A 17130-nucleotide genomic window follows, 5' to 3' on the forward strand; every position below is an offset into this window, starting at 1 on the left:
TAACGTGTACACAATTTTTAAAGGTAAACTGTCACTAGTCAGCTGATGTCATTGTTCAGATACTGTGTAATTTTGAATCCCACGACGCGGAATGGATAAACGTTTTTAAACATGACTGAGCTTCGCTGGTTTTGAATATTTTGTCGTGCATGCGAACGAATTGTTTTACTGGTTTTGGAGACCCGTTGCTTAATTATAATAATTAATTCCTAGATTCAACGAGGCAGTCTCCTGTGGTTATTCACGCCAATGAATGCGATTTGAATTGACGTTTCGGTAATAGTCGAATCGTTGTACAGATTAGATCAACCCGATGAATCCTTGGGTTGTAGACAGAAAAGGAAGTTTCTGGCGGAACCAATCGAGACGGCAAAACAGGTCACAGTTCTCGAGTTTCAGGATTGAGAACTCCAGCAAGGTGTCAATTGTGATCATAAAATTTTATGCTTCGACATCGATATCACCAGAAGTGTTCAAGATTTTCTGATGGAAAGATTTTCTCGATCTGGAAATTTTCCCAGACGTATCTCGTTACATGATAACGTGGGGTAAAAGAGCGCTCTAAAAAATTTTGTACCTGGATTCGTGTAAAACAGGTTTTATTGTCATTTTCTCAAGATATTAAATCGTCTACAAAATTTTAACAGCTGGATAACTTGACTATGCGTCGGTTTTACCGGTATCATAACAAACTGTGATTATTTGAAAGATGATAGTACATTTCTGTACAGATTGTGTTATGGAAAGCGATCGCGGTTGAATTTCATTAATGACAAATGCAGACAAGCGCGGTTACGCAGTTTCAAAGGACGTATCACGTTTGCGTACACCGCAAATTTCAATTCGTTGCAGCACATATAATATTCGAAAGAATACAAAAATTGGTGTGGAAGAATGAAAACGAAAAAAATAAAGACGAAGTATCGATACGTGGTTTTATTTCATTTCGAACCACTGGACCGCGGTATTTATAATCCACAACCGATTCTCGCAGAGCCGCACGATCCTTATCAAAAATGTATTTCAGATCCATAAATAAATTACTCCGAATCAACGGAAATTCCCCCCAGGGTGCGAAAGTGAGGGTGCGTTACGGCAGGTCAGGCTAGAGGGCGCGTGGACACGTGCTTCGCATCCTCGACGAAGGAGCATCTGGTTATCAAAATTTAACGCGACGTTTCGACGGAGATATTATAGTGGGGGTGAAAATTGTTGCGTTGATCGTCGGTTAATAAATGAACGTAAATGGGGTTCTTAAACATTTTGGCGGTGTGGTGAAAAGGGTTTCTCCCTCTCCCTCTCCCCCATCTCGCGATCCTAAATAATCGTTTTAAATTCAAACGAGTCCTTCCTCCTGCTGAGATGTTGAAAATTCAAATTACCGCTCAGCTGAGTAACACGGTAGTGGAAAAAAGGAGGAACCGACTCCACGTACACGGACGCAAATAACTCAATCAACGTCGCACGAGCTCGTCAGAAACCGATGAACCATACATTGGGGTTGTACAAGAGAGCCCAGGAGCTCACGGAGTAATTCACTCATTTTGTGAAGAACAAAAATTTCACGATGCACGCTTCGGGCTGACGAGTTCTACTCCAGGCTGATCGATCAACGGCTGTCTGTTAGTCGAGCGGCAGTTTGAGGGAATTTATGTTCTTTAGTCGATAAATCAGTCAGATACAATACGGTAAAAATTTTCATCGGGATCCCGAAACTCAAGAAGGGGATTAGCGAAAATCGATAATTTTCAATTATTTTTTGGAAAACAATTGTACATTCGGTATTGAACCAATTATTGTATTCGTAATCCACAATGATCTCTTTATAAATGCAGTAATGGAAAATACTGGAATTATGAAGAAAATCGTACATGTGGACACTTGGCTTCAAATAGCTTCAATATGTTTTTCAGAATCTAATAGATTGGGCATTTTCAATCTTCAATGGCTCATTTTCAACTTTGGCGTTGTTAATTATTGATTTTTGCAACATTGCACCGATGCTGTTTGAAATTGAGAAATGACAATATCAAACTGAGTAACGAAAAAAATCTGAATATTGTGACTTTATAGAAATGGAACGAAATTGAAGAAATACATTCAATTTTTAATATTTTGAAGCAATGTAAAATGATGTATTGGCATCTAGGTTTCAGATTGAAATTCCAGTACCTATTTTGTATTTTTGTCATTTCAAAGAGATCTTGATAAAGTGAAATTGAACTAATATACTAGATTTCTTTCTCTCTTGAAGCAATTTGGATCGAAGCGTCGATATCTAAGCTTCTGCTTACGATTCAAGTACTTTCTATTTTCGTGCTCTTAAATAGGTCTTCGTAGTTTGGGAATAAAAAAATTTGACGAATAATTATCGTACAACTGTCTCGTGATAAAATTTATGAATAGCAGGTATCGTTGTTTGGACAACCGATCTTCTCAAGCGTAGCTCGCTAATAAATAAACCTATTTCGTCAGCCTGAATTTCGACTTAAAATCGATTATGCGATTTCCGCCGCGAGGGTTGGATCCCCTTCGTAATATATTTAAGCTCTCTTCGCAAGCAAGATCGTTTGATTTGCATTAATCTCGAAACTTTAATTCCAGCGCAGCTGTGACTACGAGACAAGTCTCGAGGTCGCCTGCAATTTGCTTACAAAGCGTTCACTTGCTGAAATCAGATTCTTGAAAGATCTCCACGGAGGGCTCTGAGACTCCCAGAGACGCGAACTGACAGTAAGGTCAGCTTGAATTTTCTTGCTTATCTCACCGTTTCTTTTATGAGCCCCCCCCCCCCCCCCCCTCCTTCTTCTTCTTCGTCTTCCTACGCGTCGGTCGAAACAATGCCACGGATGTCAGCGTTGAAAAATCAACTACGAGAGATAAAGGCTCTGGTATATAATATAGGTATACATATAGAGTTAATTTTGAAACGTCGTAAAAATTCCTTCGTTGAAGCAAATTCGCGCAGTTATTATTATTGCACTTTCTTAAATTCTACTTTTACATGGCGAAGAATTCTTCAGAGTCTGCATAATAGTAATTACAACTTAAAGTACCGTACGAATTTTGCGTTCTGCGAGTTCTTCGACTTCGTATTGAAAATTTGGAATAATTCTACGAGTATCGGTGAAATGGAATAACAATATCATGAAAAATGAATATAACATGGTTTACGATCACGGCTTATTGGCGACAGCACGCCGCCCTGCAGGATAACGGAACTTCAACTTCACAGAATAAGTCCATCGAAGCTGCCGGAAATCGGAGGGAAAATTTTCGTTATACCAACCAGGAGACGAACCCTTCCTGCGCCTCGAGCGACAAGTGGAAGCCGAACACAATAGAATATCCCTCGACCTTCCCCAAACCGGGGGTATATTTTTGTGCCGACGTCCCTCCCGGGCCCGGAAGTGAGTCGGAATATCTTGAAGCGAAGTCAAATCCCGGAATGAAATGAACACTCTCTCTTTAATAAGGCCTCATCCGCAGGAATATAAACAATCCTTAAGGCGCGGGCTTTTTCGAGACGGCCTAAACCCGAAGTACTTAGGCTGCATCCGGGCCCCGGTTCCTTCCCTCCCGTTTCTGTTACCAGGAGCGTGCGGCTCATTCGGCTTAAATTTACTCCTTTAATATTCGCGGCATTTGGAGGCAAGCCGTTTTCTAGATTGTGTGCCCTAAAGAACCCATTCTCCCGGCGATACATCACCGGGTGGTCGTGAGCCGCGCTCTCTCCTCGTCCCTCCTCGTCCCTCCATATTTCCACCCCCTCAGCCGTCTCTTCGCCCTTTTTCGCGCGCTTTCTCGAAAATCCGGCCCCCTTTTCCTCGTTCTCGCCTCAACCAGGTGCCCGTCACTCTCGCTCAGCGCCACACGGCGATACACCCAAACCGCGCCGCTCGTTTTGTACACGTCAAGATATTCTTATAGTGATTTAAAAACGTCACGTCACCCGAGGAGAGCTCGCCTCGGAACCCCTAGTCGGTAACTCCATTTTTGTAACCCGGCAGGGATCCGGACGGATTCCGTTCTGCTTTATACGCACGTTCTTCCCGAGTTAAAGCTCACCGCCTCTCCCCAGATACATCGGAATCCAAATTCTCAAGGGTGCCTGACGTCGCCGGCTGACAACGGAACTTATGCAGCGGCTCGCAATTAACAAGGCTGGGAGTTACAGGTCTTTCGTCACTGCGATGAGGTTCGGCCGGGAAAATTGGATAAGAAGAAATCTCGCAAAATGGTCAATACAGTAGCGAAACCGTTAAAAACGAAGGGACCCAAAGTCTGAACCAAAAGTCAGGAGACGAGAAACTGACCGTTTGACAATTCTCCAATAGCCTAGTTTGCGCCAACTATAGTGAACAGGATTAAGACGACATAATTTTAACCGTGATGTGATGGAATCTACCCAAATTTGAATAATCTAAGCTGAGATATCGACAGTTTGATTTCTTTCTTACGGTTTCCCCCCCAGCCCTATCTTTTTATTCATTGTAAAACTGCGAGTGCCGCTCATCCATAAAGAATGAGAGAGCCCGGTGAATGAAATTGAGGCGGTTGAAGTAGAGTATTATTTTGAGGGCTTACGTCAGGTGGCGAGAAATCTCGAATGACGAAGCCCTTAAGTGCATGTACGTGTACGGGGGTGGAGGGGGCGGCTCGATTCGTCAATACCGTGAAAATAAAGCGAGTAAAAAAAGGAGGAAACTTTGATTTATAGAGGTTGCGGATAGCGCGAAGCGTCCTGTCCCCGGCGTTCCGTGACTTCGTTCACCTCGTCCTCCTCGCTCAGCTTCCTCGGGCAGCGCGCAGCGAGCAGAGACAAAAAAAAAACCGAGGAAAAAGTAGACAGCGAAATAATGCGAAAAAAGTGGGGAAGCCCCGGGTGCAAAAATAGATCACGATGGTAATGGCGCGGATTGGCGAAACGTTGCCGTCGAGGTGCGCAGTATACCGGGGGAGAGTTAGTCCTGCGGAACCTGCAGCCAGAATCGGGAGTTCCGGGAAGACCGATTCGCGGATTTTAGACGGGGATCTTGTTTTATGACGCAGATGCGATTGAACCGCTCCGTCGATGGATGGTGGCGATAGAGGACGTTGGAAATTTTTGAAAAACAAATCCTTCATCACCGAAGCACGGGATAAAACCCATGGGCCGACGGCTGTTTTGTATGATTCGATTGAGTGCGTCTGTGTGCCTATAAGCGTGTATCGCGGTACTTAAAAACGGTCGTTTGAGGACGACAGCCGTAAAAATTCTCCCCAATATCGCTTCATTTCGAACGACCGAGATGGCGATAACAATTCTCATTCTTCGTTCCATTTTCAATCCACCCTCAGAAACTGTTACCGTGAAGCATTGGCCTTCGGAGACGGGCTCTAACACGGAATAATTGTACGCTTCGAAATAAGAGGAAAAAGCTTGAAAAAGCAAATATAAATAAATTTGATGAATCTCGAGGTTGGGTCTGCTGGTGTAGTTAATTCTGCGTAAACCTGGAACGATTGATCTCTAAGCGTATGCACGTATGCATATAGAATCAAGGGAGCATTCAATCTGTGGGTCTTTGTTTGAATGTATTATTAAAGCTTGAACGATTTCCTTAAAAATTCTCAAACACGAAAAAACACATCAAAGGTATGAGCCGCGGTTGAATCCATTAATAATTCAATTTCACTTCGGCTGTCCGTGGATTCGTCGTTACTTTACGTGGAATATACATATATTATACTCATTATACCGTGAATATCCGAGTCGAATTCTACTTCTATAGATAAGTATATGGCTCTTGACATTTTACGACAGAGAGATGTACTATTTTTTTTCAAGATTGAATCCCAAGAATCACAGCGCCGTGAAAATTTCATTTTTTATTTCTCGCACCCACTTGAATGGAAAAACGATAAGTCGGTGATCGGACCGACTTATCGAAAATTTCTTTTGGTACACGGATTTACAGAGATACGGGACAAGGTAGAAAACAGCGAAAAAAAATTATAACGATGGTGAATTATTTTGACAACGCTGATACATGCACCCATGTTTCTAATAATAGTGCAGCGAGAGAAACTCAACCCTTGAAGTACAATTGATGTTAATTTTTTTCAAGTTGTTCCAGAAATTTGGGAATCAAAACGTCACTTTGCAAATTCAGACTATCGTTCCGCGTCGTCATTAACGGGCGTTGAAGCCCTCCGGTGTACGGGAAATAAATAAATGACGAGTACACCGTAGGCCGTATAATTCGACGGTATTTACCACATCCGGAACAAAGTACTTTGATATTGTGCAAATTGCGCCAAATCAACAGCTGATAGGAGATGAATAAATAGCGTCCGTTGTCGGTGCAATTCACCTCTCTTTAAACAGGAGCATCAAACTAAATTAGTTTGCTGAATGGGACAGAGGTAAAATACAAACTGCCAGTGTAATAGACGCAGCTAGAAACTCACCACGATTGTTTAGCTGCTGGGGGGCGATTTGATTTTATTCATGCGCGGGGACATTTTGACCTGATTTATTCCTCCCCCAGCTGGGACATAGCGGTAAATAGACAGGCAAAAATCGTTTGGAAAAGTATATTTTTTCATTCGGTCAACAAGTTTTGGGATAAAGTAAAAGTGGATAAGGTACATCCGAACTATGGCAGATCGAAATAGCAGTAAAAAGAACCGTCAGCAAAGCTGTTCGTAAACTGAGAGAAAGAGCGTGAGAGAGAGAGAGAGAGAGAGAGAGAGAGAGAGAGAGAGAGAGAGAGAGGCAAAGCACATACCTTTCTCCAGAATTGGTTAATAAAAGAAGTTTGTAAAAACTCGAGAAGAACAATTCGGCAAGACTTTGATGTTCAAAATGTACCTATACTTTTGTATTATGCCTCACGTAACTAGCTACGCGCGTTTCCTTGTCCAGGAACAAGTTTCGGATCGAACGGCTCCGCCAGGACATTGTTCGGGAACAAAAATGCTGGGCACACGTGACGTCCCGCCGGTGTAGGGGTCGAAATCTATAAACCCCCCCCCCTCCCATCGGTCCTTCGAAAACTCACGTGACCATAACCCTTCCTCGTAACTCTTGATAGTTCCTGAAACCCGGTTGTAGACTTGACAAACTCGAACGTCGCGTCGACCTATTCCGCTTAATAAAATTTCGGGTGTTTTCTTTGAACAACCCGAGCGGCACAGCCGCCAATTGTTCCAACTTGATCGCGGACACGTACTGCACGAGGATATTTTTTAAACTTTGAAACCTACGTCAGGCTTATGGGACGATCACTGATTGCTCGTATGTATGAAAACAGTTGGAGCAAAACACCGCCGCCTTCTCTGTCGAAACTCAATCCGCGAAAATAGAGATCGCAACGTCTATTTTCGAAGGGAAACTATCGTCTGCTATCGGGAAGGTCATGATATCGGCGGGCGTGTGATATCGGTACCAATCATGCTGAAAGCCCGCGGCAATGGAGCGGTTTTATTTCACAGCTGAACCTTTCCCGTTCTGACTTGATATATTTTGTGTTTAATGCGACAGGTCCAACCGCCGTCAAGTTATTGCCGATCATCGCTGCACGAAACTACCGTCGAAACTCTGATCCGCTTCCGCGAAGAGCGCACCTTTTTGATACCGGTAACGTCGGAATGCGCTTATTTATGTCCATCGATCTGCCAGCAATGGCCATGAGCAAACAAACAGGGCTTATCAGCCACGAAGTTTCTCGACAAAAATATTGCCTGGATGAAAAAAATCGGACTCGTTGGGAGATGGTAAGCCGGGTTTTATGTCACACTGTGCCATTTCACAGTCGACTTTTGGAGGAGAAAGTCTTGTTTGCCTATAATACTGTCATAAGGTACTTTGATATCAAACGAAATCGAAGCTCGTTTCAGTATCTGGAAAGTTATGAAATTGGTAAGAGGAATTCAAGTTTCAGAGGTACAATTAGTACAAGTGTCACATGAATTTTCAGCGGTTCTACAGGGGAGAAATCCAAACAATATTAGGCATCGTGAAAATATAAACACCAATAATGTTCAATCGGAGGTATGTTCTTGGTACCTATATAATCAATTAGCACCATATCATCACAGAATAAAACCTGTGTTTCGGAAACCTTGAAGCATACGAATTTCTGAAGTTAAGCTTGTTGGTCGAGATCCTTTAGAATATTTACATAGAGTGAGATTTCTAGTCATGAAAAATATAACCATATTTTTTTCACTAATTGCAATGAGATTGGAAGTTTCATTTTATTTTTCCAGCTTGGTTTCAACCGGTTGTAAAATTCCATTAGCGTGCAGTACTACGTGAATGTACGCTCGGTAGCAAAAAATAGCGCGCATCAGCCGTGTTTCCAGGGCGAAAAGTCTACCCAGGATTTACTAATACGTCGAGATTACCGAGGGATTATTTTCGAACCGGTGAAAAATTGAATAAAATTTTTACCAACAATAAAACCGGAATCGCCGTTGGCTTCTGCTGGGCAAGTTCGTTTGGTTCGTTTATTTTTTATCCGTCAACATATTCGCTATTGTAAATGTTTTGGGTGAGGTCAAAATCCCCAGAGCACAAAAGTCAACTGGTTAACAACCCAAAACTTTTGATACACGAATTTGAACATAACAAATGATCAGGGTACCGAAATTTGAATTTTCAATGAATCACCCCGTAGAATAACTGTTTTCTCGATAGTTCATTTAACCGAACGCTCTTTTATCCGAAAAAGTGCATTCAGAATAGTCTTCATTCCGTACCGAGATTAAAAATTGAGAGTGGTTAATATTTCAAACAGCCAAGAAACCTAAAAAATTATTCGTCGATAATCACAGTTCAAAAGGAGGAAAATTTCGATCCGCAAGATCCAGAATGCCGAAAAGTGAAATAACGAAACACCGAAATATTGAATTTCCTTAAGATTCGGAATTGTGAAATTCGTCAACTCGATGATAGTTTTATCAAGATCATCTCATTGCATTAGACAATCGTCTGTGCTATCAAAACTAAAAATAACGCATAGGAATAGGCTACATATTTTAATTGAGATTAAACAGTATACATTTTTCCCCGCAGGTTTAAATTAATCAAGACATCATTAAATTAAATCGTGTTCCACATTCACGTACGCGCCCTCGTGTCACTTCACAAGCGTGACGTTGGAAAGAATAAATGTGTTTCTGACGTCTTACAACCTTTCGATATTTTTTCCATTCTGTCTTAGTGGCTTTCAGGATTTTGAACTTTCGAGTCTCTGGTTAGTCCTTATTGATAAATTCGGATTCGTAAATTTTCGAAATAGGCACGAGTCTGGCATTCGAAGAGTCGACTTTTTGACTATTCTGTATTTTCGCAATTCAATACTTTACCCATCGTAATCGTACTAATTATCAAAAAAAAAAAATTGATATCAATTTATTTACACATTCGCGTTCTCAATTTTCATTTTTCTACAAGACAACTTTTCGTATTTATGGACTTTCTACGCTTTTAATTTTCGTCACTTTGACTTCTGGGATATCGTGCCGTCGACTTTCTGCTCTTTCGCATTTTCGTAACCCAACGAATGTTTTCAACAATGAACGAGTTTTTGTCATTGTACAACACAAATAGAAAGTGTAGATTGAGAGAATTCGATACGAATTAGTAAACCGGCATTTTATGGATTCGAAAAACGAGAATCGAACAATTTGCGTAAGTGATTGCTGATGGCGGAACATTGAGGCGATTATACTGTGACAAAGCCATAATTAAATTCATCGTGACCAAGTGAAAACGGGCGGGAGAAAGGGAGGTTTGCGTTTCAGTGAAAGCCTGTTAGTTGATTGGTGAGGAATTTTCGCGGTTTGAATTGAATCTCCAGAGATTCAAGATTTAGGTCGAGCGACATAATTTATACTGGAATTATTTCACCGCAAAACAATCGAGGGTCGTTGAAAGAGAGAGAGAGAGAGAGAGAGAGAGAGAGAGAGAGAGGGAGGGAGAGAAATCGTGGAATGGCTGCAGGGAACCGCAGCGAAAATGGCGAGGGGCGGTAAGGGAAAGCCCTTATAAAATAGGCCCAAAAACATCGTTCCTTATTAAATTTTCGTAAGAAACAGGGGAGGTTTCCATTCGATCCTACGGTTCTCGAGGATCCCCTACGGTTCCCGACAGTCGGCGGTCGGCAGGAATTAATCCCCGAATCAAAACACAATGAGAGGGTAAGAATTATAAGAAATGGAGCAGTAGGGCGAGTTTGGTGCGTAGTGGAGAACGACGAGGGGACTAAACAAAGGGTGGTCCAACTTCTCGAAGCTAGAAGCTGGGGTCCGGGGTCTTGATTTGTTAATCGGAGAAGGAGATTCCAGGCCTCCGAGATCCTTGATTAAGTTATAATCCCCCCGTTCCGGCCAGAAACATCGAGTCGAGAAATACCTTAGAAGTGTTTTCCGGTATTCACGATTTAACGCGTTAAAATTTCTTCCGCCCCATTCCGTCAAACTTTTCTCAGCCCGAAATCTTTTCGGACATGTATATATCCACTTCTACGTGCATGTACACCCACACATGATACAGCCGACGTCGTTCTTCGCGGTTACTTCACGTGTTAAATGGGCCATTTTACCTCGATTAGAATCTCTTTACACACTCCGGCCTCCGTCAATTATAGATTCTGATGAATAGGGGGATAATTTATTCAGAGGCCACCGTTCAGTGGCAATCGCACTGAAACGGCGACTCCACAACGGTGAACCCGGCGAGTGTCAAGAGAGGGTTGTCATCGATGGTTAACGTCGAACATACGTAATTTACCGCGAATTAGTCCGCCGGCCAAAGATCGTGGAAGCTGTGAAATTGCGTCAAGCCTGCACGCACTTCTACGCAATATCCTGTATCGTCGAATCGGAGGTGAAAAGAGGCGGTTCACCAACGCTCTAGGTGGTGGGAAATGACGATGGATGGCGACCTCTGACCGCAGACTTTGCTAAACTCCGCTGATGGTGATATAACCACATATATAAAGGACTGTTACTTCTAATCCTCAGTCAGAGCCGGTATATTTTCATTTGATCCCGTACCTTCTGCCGGAGCTTCCTTTCTCCAGGAGCACCGTTCCCGACATTATTAAACGGTAAATTGGCTCTTAACTTCAGCAAAGTGAAAACCCCAGACTATACCCTCGACTACTTTAGCTGTACGTATACTTCATGCCTATACGCTACGAATTTTATTCAACACACTCGGCCTTTCTCGCGTAATTTTATCAACGCTTAGGCATTATTCCTTTTGACATTTTTTTCATAATTATTTTTCACACCGTGTAGATCAGCTTTTCTGCTTTTTGCGTACGTTGGGAATCCCGCCTCCCACCACTTGCCCAAAGGTTCTGCCGTTTCTTTTCATTTTCATTCAAGCCGAATTACAATTCAAAGGCTCTGAGAAATTGAACATTTTAGCAGTACGAAATCGGATTATACATTTACTGACGACAAAACAGAATTGCTACGGCCCGACGGTAACGAGACGTTGACGATGAATAAGTAAAGCCGATGTGTTGGAAGCAACGGGACTGTTTTAACTGTACGCAAGACGCGAAATGTACAATGTACAAATTCATTGCAAAAGTTTTAACGCACGGTACCTGAAATCGTTGAATGACGTTCCAAGTTCTATAAATTGCACGATATTACTGCCGTGAGAATATTTTTCCCGCCATTGGGATTCATGCTTGTTTAACTGAATTCGAAGTTCGCTATTCACTGTCAATAAATATTCCTATTCGCAAGCATTTGATAGGGAAAAGGCAGCGTGGGACGTTAGGAATGCTACGGAAGTTCAAACGGTGTATACTATAAAAGCTGCCAATTACCGGTGTAGGTAGTTGGTAGATACTTGTGTAAGTCCGATGTAAAGGATCAGCTTCCGTTCTGTAGATCCCGGAACAAAAAGCTTGCTCCACGTACGTATAGCTTTCCTTTTATAAAAGGTGCGTGTTCCAGTTTACGGTAAAGCGTAGACTACGTCAATGCGAGTACATATTCTGAAAGTAACCTTAAGTGAAAATTTTGACTATATTTCAAACATTCGCATAAGCAGTCCTTGAAAACACATCATATTACAGCATCGTACTTTTCTCATACTTGCAAATTCGAATACTATATACTGCTTTGGATGCAGATTTTCTTTAGCTCTAATACGATATTCTTTTACCTGAAGGATGATTTCATGTAGATTGTTCAGGTTTTCACATGCTTGGCGTTGTTGTTAAACATTCGTGGATTATTCTGATTCATCAGCTTCTGAAGCGTACCTTCTTTTGTCCCACCGATCACACTTAACCTTCAAAAAGCCTACGGCTGTGTAACTACATTCGGTACACCTTTGATACCTCACGTGTACAATTCAAGAAAGAATTAGGCCCGACTACGGTGAAGGCGCCCTTTGAATTCGGCAATTGAACAAAGTGACCGCAATTAGCTGTTCCTCCTCACTCAGCGTGGTCGTCTGCTGTGACAGATCTTTTTGCTCTTGAAAAGTGGTGCTTCAATGAAAGAACGTGCCGAGTTAACGGACTTTCCGAACCCCTGTGTACCCTGGAGACAAAAGGCGTCGACGAGTCATTCCTTTGAACCGATTACACCTCTTTGTTTTCTTTACGGTTCAGCCGATGTACTCAAACGTGATGATGATATCACTCGCAAATGTGACTTGCGTATTTTCTCATCCCCAAGTTAAGAGTTCGGCAAAACATAATGTTTTGTTGAAAGATAAACCGATGAAGTTCGTGAATGGCAACTAATTTTAAACCGTGGAGTATTTTTATCAACCAAATAGCGGCCTCCGTTCGAAACGATACTCAGAAATATCCCATTTCCAGAGGATAAAAATTTTTCCGCGAAAGCTCTCGCTTCGAGGCAGCATCCATCCGAAACGTGCTTGTTGCAATAACGTTGTTTTGACTTCGTGCTACCGAGAAATGTTATTTCTACCATCATTGTTGTTTGTTTACCGGATGCGAAACCTCCGAAGCTCGGAATCACGGTGGACAGTTTGCGTAATGTGAGACGAGACCGGTAATTACCCTAGAAGCAAATGTAAAACAGCTAATAGAAAAATAGCCCCCGGTTGCCAGAGGTAGGCTTGCTGAGCCGCTAACCACGCACGTCGAGCTTGCCGCAGCTTGCGAAACTCCGAGTTTTTCCGTTTAAAGAGGAACGACCCTTGGCTTGTACCGGGTTCAAAGCGCTCGAAAGCCCCGTTCCGCCGAGGTGGAAAATAAATTTATGTACTTCTTCAGAACGATGTCACAATCACCGGGTGTAAGATACGCCACGTGCAGCGACAGGCGATCAACAACGCGGTTCACTGATCTCGGTAAAATGGTACATATGAATGAAAATGTTTCATAAATGCTTTCGCTAAATTATTACGTTCGCAAGCCGCGCGACACTTGTGTTCAAATTGAAAGACTTGAGGCTCGGGAAAATTGAAAACATAATTTAGTGAATGGATACTTTTTTAGAAATTTGATGCAGGAAAATTGCACCCTCACCGTTCAGCTCAATAAAAACCTCGAGTCTGTGTAAGTCGAATTACCTGTATCATCTTCGAAACTTCGACAGAATATCATCAACTGTATTCATGAAACGTGATCATTCCAACTGAATACACGAGTCGCAGATTTCTTCTTTCCTCGTGATCAAAGACTGAAATTTGGATCAGTCGATGCACCCTCGAAAATGTTTGATTTCTGCAGCAAAGAGCCACAGCAAACAACATGGAAGGTGACATTGTTGGGTCATCGAATTCAAGAAAATTCTACACCCCATGGTAGCCATATGGCTACGTGACTTTAGCATTCGACGGTGCCGATTTCCGGTTCTCAGCTTCCTGTTCACAGCGCCAAGTTTCCTGCACGTCACCTATTTTCTACGTGTTTTATCAATTTTCCATAGACGAAAAGCTGGCTGGTTTGAATCGTTGGTTTGCTTTCGCGACGGCGACGCGACGCGATGCTCGCCGGCTCTCTTCCTTGCGCTTTCGTGTGCCTGTGTGGGTCACGCTACATTTAGCAATTGCCATGTGATTTGTGCTTGTCCCTTGAACCGGAAATGAGAAATGAAAGTGAGGAGCCTTCTTCTACCATCAATAATATATGCGCCACGTATACCCCTCTTATTTGTACTCGTGTATTCGTTATTCCAATCCCATAACCACCCTCCGTCACCCTCACGACTTACATCGCAACAAGTGGAGCATAAATTCTCTTCCTGTATGTAGCATCATACGAAATGTTACTCTTATGTTTGATATATCGTACAGTAAGCTTCCGCTAGTGATCGATTTAGTTGGAAAATAATATTCACCGGAAATTAAAAATGTACCATTCTACGGAAATGAGGAGACAAAGAGATGCATCATATCCATGGAATCAACAACTCGTGTGGCACGCTTCCTCGTTAAAAATTGACTGTACCGAAACACTGGCGAAAAACAGCTCGTTATATACCTACATACAAATACTCGCAGCAGTATACCTCCCAAAAAATACGCGCATACCCCAACGATTTTAAGCCGAATAAAAATTTCTCAGTTCAACTGTTTTATTCCCCGTCGAACTTACAGGAATTAATCAAGGGATATTATTTCGGCAATCCTTGGAGTAATTTCACGCTTGAAAATAAGGGTCTCCGATGAAGGAAATCAACGGGAAACTTTTAATTATATGACCCTTTTATTTATGCCAAATTAACAAATCACCATAGGGGAACAAATGATCCAACTGCAGAGTCACACACATATACACACACAAATTTTACACCCCTGAAATCCTATTTACGCATGCATCCACGTACGTGCTTCGAGGTTCGAAGTGCGGCACGTAATTCTGATCAGGTCCGGAAGGATAACCGTACAAGTCATATTACAACGAGGCTGCGCTAACTCGGGGTTGTTTGCTGTTTACTCTATGTTTACCGTCTACTGCCAGCAACGAGCTGAGCTTGTTACACCAGCCCTTAAACCCAGTACGTACGCACAGAATCATGGAGCTTCCACACGCTTGTCGCAATATGTGTGTCCACGAAGCGTTATACGAGTGTCGCAGGTATTGTCTGATTCGAGGCTCCTTCAGCAAGAAGTCCTTCGGACAATCCTTGGAAATCGAGAGGGTCTCTTCAGACGTCTGTCGTCATTCGTCTCGCCCATCAATAACCGGCTTTTATTGTTTCAATATATAACGGAGCCACATCTCGAGACGAAAGGCGAGAGCGGGACCGAGGACCGTGCGGATCGGAAACGGAAGCGCGAAAGAGCGCGGGCGAAAAGTGGTTCCGAGAATTACTCCCGTCCCGGAGTCGAGGATGAACTGTACCCACATCTTCAGGAACCGAGATCCCCATCTCGGTACGTGTAATGGCTTCGTTGTGGCTCCCGCTTCACCGATGCGAATCGACCGTGTTTTCCTGGTATTTTTGCAAGCCCTGAGTGTCGGATTTTCACCTGAAGTCTCGAAACCGAAGTTCCACTCCATCCCTGATGAAATTCTCCGGTCTTCCGCAGTCGCTGTTTGGAAAGAATTCGGAGGAGAACTTTACCGGTCGTTTCATCGATTTAATGAGTCACGATTACCAGTGGATTCTGTGACCCGCGTGATTCCCCCAAATTCTCATAAACGTACTTGAGGTCAAGTGCAACCACTGATCAAGTTGGAACCGATGAGGCGTCTTACAATCGGAGGTAATGTGTTCGCGTGTTTACACGAGACTGTTAAACTCCTCGTAAAAGTCACGAGATCTAAACCAAGAAGTCATAAAACCAAGAGCATAGCGCTCGGAACGAGGGTGTAATGGGCAAGCTGTTAAATGATAATTGCCAGTGAGATCCTTGCGATTTAAGTTCCGCACGTAATTTATTCTTTCCTACCGCTGCACCACCGAACAGAATCGCGGTTAGATCGTCGTCTGGGTTTGACCAGTCGCAGTAGCTATGCCCTTTCTGGATTTTATCCCGACATTATCAAGACGTTCTTCTGGAAGATGGTCCCTTTCATACTGCGGGACATTACGTCATATTCAAGGTCTTTTGCAAGGTTTTTCTATTCGAGTATACCGATCCCTTCACGATCCCGTTTCCCTGAATACCCACGCATTGAAAAGTTGTAAAATCCCTGAAGGTCACCTTGCACTAACGACGTAAGCCACGACGGTTTTTTTTGGCCTTTGCGCAGAGGTAATGGAAAGAATGCGCAGGTGCGTCTAGCTCGTGCGTTACAGTATCGAGTCTCAGCTCTTTCAATTTCATCCTGTTATCCCATGAGGGCCCTTTTGGTCCGGGATCGTATCCCCCAGGACTGAGGCACGAGTTCCTTGGGTCACTCAGGTCTGATGAAATAAGAATCGGGCAGGCCGCGAGTTTTTGTCGTCAGCTTCGAGAAAACCTCAGAAGTCACTGGGTTGATTTTGAACTCACCTACTTCAAATGATTGAGAAAGTTGATTTTCTAATTTGTAAGCTGAGGCAAGCTTGCACTGTAAGGTAGACGGTAGACCCGGGACGAAAATCTACAGAAAATCTAACATCTGTAGTTGTATGAAAAAGTTGCAAAATTAATGGCACAAGCTTTCAATTTGCACCGTTAATTGTAGCCAGTTCATTATAGGCATAGAATATAGCTATATGCTTTTATAGCATGAAATTATTCTGTCAAAATGAAAGATGATATCGCTTGAACGACGTTACGAATTTCAATGAACTCGATCAAAAAATGTAATAAGGAAAGAATTTTTAATAAGAATATGCTCCCTTAATGTAAGAAAATAAACGTACGATACTGCGCAGCTTGGCCTCACAATCACCCGGAGTCAATTACACAGCAATTCAAGCGGATATCACCGTTCCGGAAAACTTTCGCAAAAAAATTATTAATACGTCTTTCTGTTCTGTTCGATTTTTATTTTCATCGTAGTTCGGATTCTCCTCTCGGGGTACTTGATTTCAAACGCATATAATTCACGTTGCCCAAATGTCTGCATCGATCGTACAAATAACCGAATCCCAACGATTTCAGAGGGCCAGGTTAGAGGGTTAGTTTCGCTACTTTGACATGACTGTAAAAATTGTACCGCGCCTCATTGTCACGTATAATAAGTACTGCGAAAT

Source organism: Neodiprion lecontei, chromosome 4 (assembly GCF_021901455.1).
Source record: "Neodiprion lecontei isolate iyNeoLeco1 chromosome 4, iyNeoLeco1.1, whole genome shotgun sequence".
NCBI lineage: Eukaryota > Metazoa > Arthropoda > Insecta > Hymenoptera > Diprionidae > Neodiprion > Neodiprion lecontei.